At 41.5% G+C, this 5,454-nt stretch overlaps 1 non-coding gene across 1 annotated transcript; it reads right to left on the reverse strand.

Annotated features, from left to right (window-relative positions):
* Nucleotides 1-2,563: 2,563 nt before the first annotated feature.
* Nucleotides 2,564-2,670, reverse strand: LOC130033684 (U6 spliceosomal RNA). The gene has a single exon (XR_008793973.1). It is a non-coding gene; the product is annotated as a U6 spliceosomal RNA (small nuclear RNA).
* Nucleotides 2,671-5,454: the final 2,784 nt, after the last annotated feature.

Below are 5,454 nucleotides of genomic sequence, written 5' to 3' on the forward strand. Positions count from 1 at the left end.
AATCTACACTAATATAGACCAGGCCAACTGTGCTAAGTGCTGGATTTTTTGAGATGTCTGAGTTTGCTCACAGCTCAGTTAGTAAAAGAACATAAAGAGAGGTCCCTGTTCAGTGTGATGGTAGAGCATGAACAAAAAGAATAAAAAGAAATGAATCCCAGAGGCCCCATCTGGATGGGAAGCCAAATGTCAATGGTTGGGTCGAATACTATTGTCTTTAGCAATGCAGACTCCTCAAGGACCCAGCAGAAACCAAGCAAATGTCACACCCATCTCCACTGGTTGAAACTTCTAAAATGAATGTTTGTTTCAAAGAATGTCCCCAATCACTTATAAACGCAGATGTTCAACATGTACGAGCTTTTGAAAGCTATGTTCTCACACTGACTTCTCGTTTGTCCTAGTATTTTGGAAAAACTCCTGCTAAGGAATAGAGTAACATTATGATCAAGAAACATTTTCTTCCATCTAGAAAATCCCTTTTCTATTTGTGTAACTTACTTGTTAATGAACTAGAGGCCAATAAGGAAATAAACCTTGAAATTGTTTAAATACATCCGGGGTAGACACCAAGATGAATTGGTGTCACTTTTCTGATGAGTGAAAAGCTTTGAGAGAACATTGAGTCGAGCGGTGAGGTACCTATGATTAGACCTTTCTGGCTAGAGGAATATGTTTACTTTTTCCACTGGTATTTATACTAGTTAATGTGTTGCACCAGATAAATCTACTTCCTGAGTCCATCTTTCAGCTTGTTCTCTTCTCTTTGGAGCTGACAAATGGTTTGCCTTTGACAGTTTATCAGTTGAGCCCCTGCTGGGTGCTGCCACCCTCCCTCTCAGACAGACGACTGCAGGGGAAAAGTGAGTTATCTGCAATACTTTGCTTCTAGTTCCTTTCTCTAAAGGAGGATGTGTCTTTCAGGGCGTAGATTGCCATGATTTTGAGGATTTGTATTGCCTTTGCATCTGTGTTTTCTGCTCTTGTATTTTTCCAGCAATGTTCCTAGTTTGTTTTTCAGTAGGGTCGTTGTATCATTAAAAAAAAAGACACAATTTTTAATTTTTCAGAAAGACAAGATTGAACATCTTGGGTGGTTGCTTATCATGGCTGAAGAATACTAAAATTGCTCACATTTGATATACGCTGAAAAAATATGGTCACCCCCCAATTATTATAATTCCAGAGCTGCTTCTTTTGAAGAAGGCACAGGGGAGCAGGCAGATTCCTTCATTTTAGTTAACTGCTTCACAGCTTAACACTCCATTCACACTGAAAGATGAGAAATGTGAGTGGAGAGGGAGAGGAGATGCAAAATGTTTATAAACATGTATATTGACTTATTTTTGGTTTCAGTACCACAGCTCTGCACTCAGGGATTACTCTTAGGAGAAAAATACGTGGTGCTAGGGATCAAGCCAGGGTTGGCTATGTGCAAGGCAAGCACCTTAACCTCTGTTTTGTGTTTTGGGCCCCAGGATGTTTTTATAAGAAAACTTTTAATTATATATACTTTTCATTTTATTTTCAAAGAGTTATTCACAGTAATTGATTATATTCAATATTTCAACACCAATCCCACCACAATTACACCTTCCCACCACCTTTTAATTATATTTTATAGTACTTAAAAAAAAAAAGAGAGAGAGAGAGAATAGTATGATGCCCCCTATTGTCCAGTTCAGCAATTATGAACTTAATAACACCTGGGTTGTTTTGTCTATACACCAATTTCTATGCCAGTGTTTTTGAAACAGATTTGAGAGCACATATTGTGTGTGTATACATATATACATACACACAATATATACATATATATATATGGGGCAGTAGAGAGAATACAGAGGTAAGGTACTTGCCTTGCACCTGACAACCCAGGTTCAATCTCCATTACACATGTGGTCTGTCAAGCACCACCAGGAGTAATTTCTGGGCACAGAATCAGGAGTAAACCCTGAGCACTGCCAGGTGTGGCCCCCAAACCAAAATATAGCAATTATAATAGCAATAAAAATTGATAAAACAGTAGACTTTAAAATATTTAAGTATATATGTGTATATATACATACACACATAGTATTTAATATACACATACAGTATATATATACTATATACATATTGTGTGTAGAGTATATACACACTATATGTGCATAGTATATAGTATATATACTCTCTATACATACATATACATATATGATGTAAGGCTTTTTCTTTTGAAAACAACCAACAACATATTATGATTTATTGTTGAAATTATTATGAATTTCAAGCCTGTATTTACTTATCATTTATTTTGCGGTGCCAGTGTTGGAACCCAGGGCCTCACACATGCAAGGCAAGTGCTCTGCTGCTGAGCTACATCTCTAACCCCCAAGCCTGGATTTTCAATTTTTTTAATTATGTTTACTTTTTTGTCTTGGGGCCCCCACCTGGTGATGTTTCGGGTCTTATCCTGGCTCTGTACTCAAGTATCACTCCTGGTGATACTCAGGGAACCATATGTGGGGCCAGGGATCAAACCTAGGTCAGCTGCCTGTAGGGTAAGTGCATTATCAGCTGCTCTATCTCTCTGGCCCTATATATTTTTTAACATGTCATCCTTATGCAAGGGCCATGCTAATCTTCTCTGTATTGCTCCAATTTTAGTATATGTGCTGCTGAAGTGAGCGCATCCCGTCCTATATATTTTTTAAAGGACAGATTATGTCACACTCTTGGAGTGAGCCAGTGTTTGAAGAGCTGGAGTCTAGAGTAATTTTCCAGCATTAAAAATAGTATACGAGAGGCAAAAATTAATTGCAAAGATGACTTTGCTGAAGAAAGGATGCCCATGAAGACAGGCACCAAATAGGCCATTAAAGCTCTGTTGTTAAGAGAGAATTCTATCCTTTGGGGTGCCGTGTGAGAAGAAACGTTTTGTTCTGAGTAGCTGGTAGCAGTGGCTCTTTGTCTACAGTCAGTTATTCTGAGAGGCTGAGTTTGTCTTTACTCTAATTTATTAACACAGATTCAGGGCAGGAATTGCTGTTTCTACTACAGAATCAGCCAATAGCCTACTGAATAATGTCTATTACAAGCCAATAAGGAAATAACATATCCAAACCAGGGATAGATTAAAGCAAAGGGAAAATAAAGGAACAAAAGTTCAGATTTAGTTGAAGTGAACCTTTCGACCAGGTCTGTTGAGTTGACTTCCCCAACCAAGAGCTGCTGTCCAGCTGCCAGTGAGCCTATCAGATCCCGCTGCAGAGGCACTGTGTGTGACACAGGGACAGTTCCAGGGTTGGTGGATGGGTGAGACAATTTCTTACACGGGCTGCTGCTGGGGCCTTCCCTCTGCTGGAGCTGATGCCCTGTGGTTTTTCAGTGAGCTGTTCGGATCACCTCCAAGTAGCCTTGCCCAAATACTCTCATAAGTTTTTGTAAATACGTGATTCCTCAAGTCCCTTGTCCTAGATCTCCTTCTTAAGTTCATATTGATAAACACCACAGAGCACAACGCCAATGACTCTCCTGGCCAGGTTCTGTGGCTAAGACGGTCCTGGTACCCAGATTCAAAACAATTTCATCAAAACAAGTTATTCAATAGTTCAAACCACAAACAACTAGATCAGAAAAAAAAAGGGATTTGAAATCTTAAGTCACCACACAACTGCAGTATCATCATCTGCAAACAGACTGAGACAGATTCATTTCCCATAAGCACATGCAGACTTGGTTGCTAGCAGTGATCTTATGCTGGATCTTAAGTGTGCCCAGTGCCACTTGTTGAGTCTTAACACAGGCTGTAGTTTTGTTATTGACTGTGCCCAGGAGTGTGACTAGCTCCTCTGATCAAGAACCTGTGTGAGGCCTCAGAATTATTGATTTGAATGGAGCTTTCCATTCCATCGTTCACTTCCCCCACCAATATCTTTGCTTCTCCTCTCCTCAAGCTCTGAGGAATAGAAGAAGAGCACAAAAAGGAAAGGGGGTCCAGATGGGAAGACAAGAATGCTAAAAAGGTTCAGTAGGAAGTAGGTCAGGTATCTTGGAGATTAGAGGAGTGTTTCATCCCTGAAAGCAGGAGCCTGGGACAAGTAGCATTCAATTAGGAGGAATTAGAACAGCAACTAGTAGCTTGGATTTATCAGCCTTAATTGTCTATTGTCAAGCCCAGCTCTCCTCCTGAGGATCATGGTGGCAGTCTACATGCTAATACTTTTAATGGACCTCCATTGTGGGATTATCTATCTCTAGAGACAGTGTCTCTACTTTTGAAAGAAGCTCCTCAGGAGCCAGCCTGAAAAACACAGAGCTGCTGCCTTCCCAGTGATTGGTGCCATTCTAGGGTAATGCCGGGCTGCCCTTCTGCTCCGGGGCACCCTTGAAAGGGGAAGATGCCTATTGAATATTAACTGCTCTGGCCCCGGCTTCCCTGGTGTGTACTGCCCCCCAGAACAATGGGCTGTCGATGGAGACCAGATAAGGCTGGCTGTTGGCCTCTGAATCTCCACACTATCTTCTTGTTAAAAGGTTTCCTGGTTTATTCTTAGTCAACATGAGAGAGTTTTTCAAAAGATAAGGTGTCTATTTAAATGAGGGTTCTCATTGTATTCCCACTAGCTTGTCTTTTCTTCCTCACCTCTCAACCCTTCAGGTGGAACGGAAGGATTCTCAGGGACTCCCTTCAGCAACTCCAATTGGGGCATTGAATTCCACTCGGTCAACACCTACCCTTAAATGTTTTGTTTGGTTTTGTTTTGTTTTGTTTTTCCAGTAGGTGCATAGCTCTAGCCCACTTTAGAAGCCCACCTGCCTGTAGTTTCGGGCTACTGCAGTACAGTAACACTGTACTGAAAATTCTGTATAGAACTCTCTACTGGAAATTCTGGTTCTGCTCTCTGCTCTGAGCAGCAGCATATCTGCGAGCTGCCATCTGCCACGTTCGCTGTGGGATGTGAGGTCCAAGTATCAAAAGGAGGCCGAGCAGATATGACCTTTCTACCTCCTGACCTCTGGCCCTCAACTTCCTCAACAAGAAAATGAAATGTCAGGCTGGATCTTTGGTCTTCAACCCAAGCCACATAAATCCCCTTTGGGGCAGAACAGTAAGATGGGGCATCTTCATGTCTTTAGACAGATGAATTAAGTATATCCCTTGGGACCCTTCTCCCTCTTAAGTGGGCAGTGCAAACACTTGCACGGTAACCCCCTTACAATCCTGTCTTCTCACTCATCCTGAACAATTCAGCCTCTGCTCCTTGAATCCTCTCTGAGAAAGGAGGAAAAGGGTAAGAGTGCCAGCTCAAGGGGCTAGAGCACATGCTTGGTGTGTGGAGGTTAGCATCCGATCTCTGCCACTACAGCGTCAACATGTAGGCCCTGAGCACCAAGTGCGGCTCCCCCCAAAAAAACACAAAAATTGTTTAAAGAAAGGAGAAGCTGTGAGTACCATTTTCAATAAGAAATCAT

The sequence above is a fragment of the Sorex fumeus genome, unplaced genomic scaffold, assembly GCF_029834395.1.
Source record: "Sorex fumeus unplaced genomic scaffold, SorFum_2.1 ptg000054l, whole genome shotgun sequence".
Lineage (NCBI taxonomy): Eukaryota > Metazoa > Chordata > Mammalia > Eulipotyphla > Soricidae > Sorex > Sorex fumeus.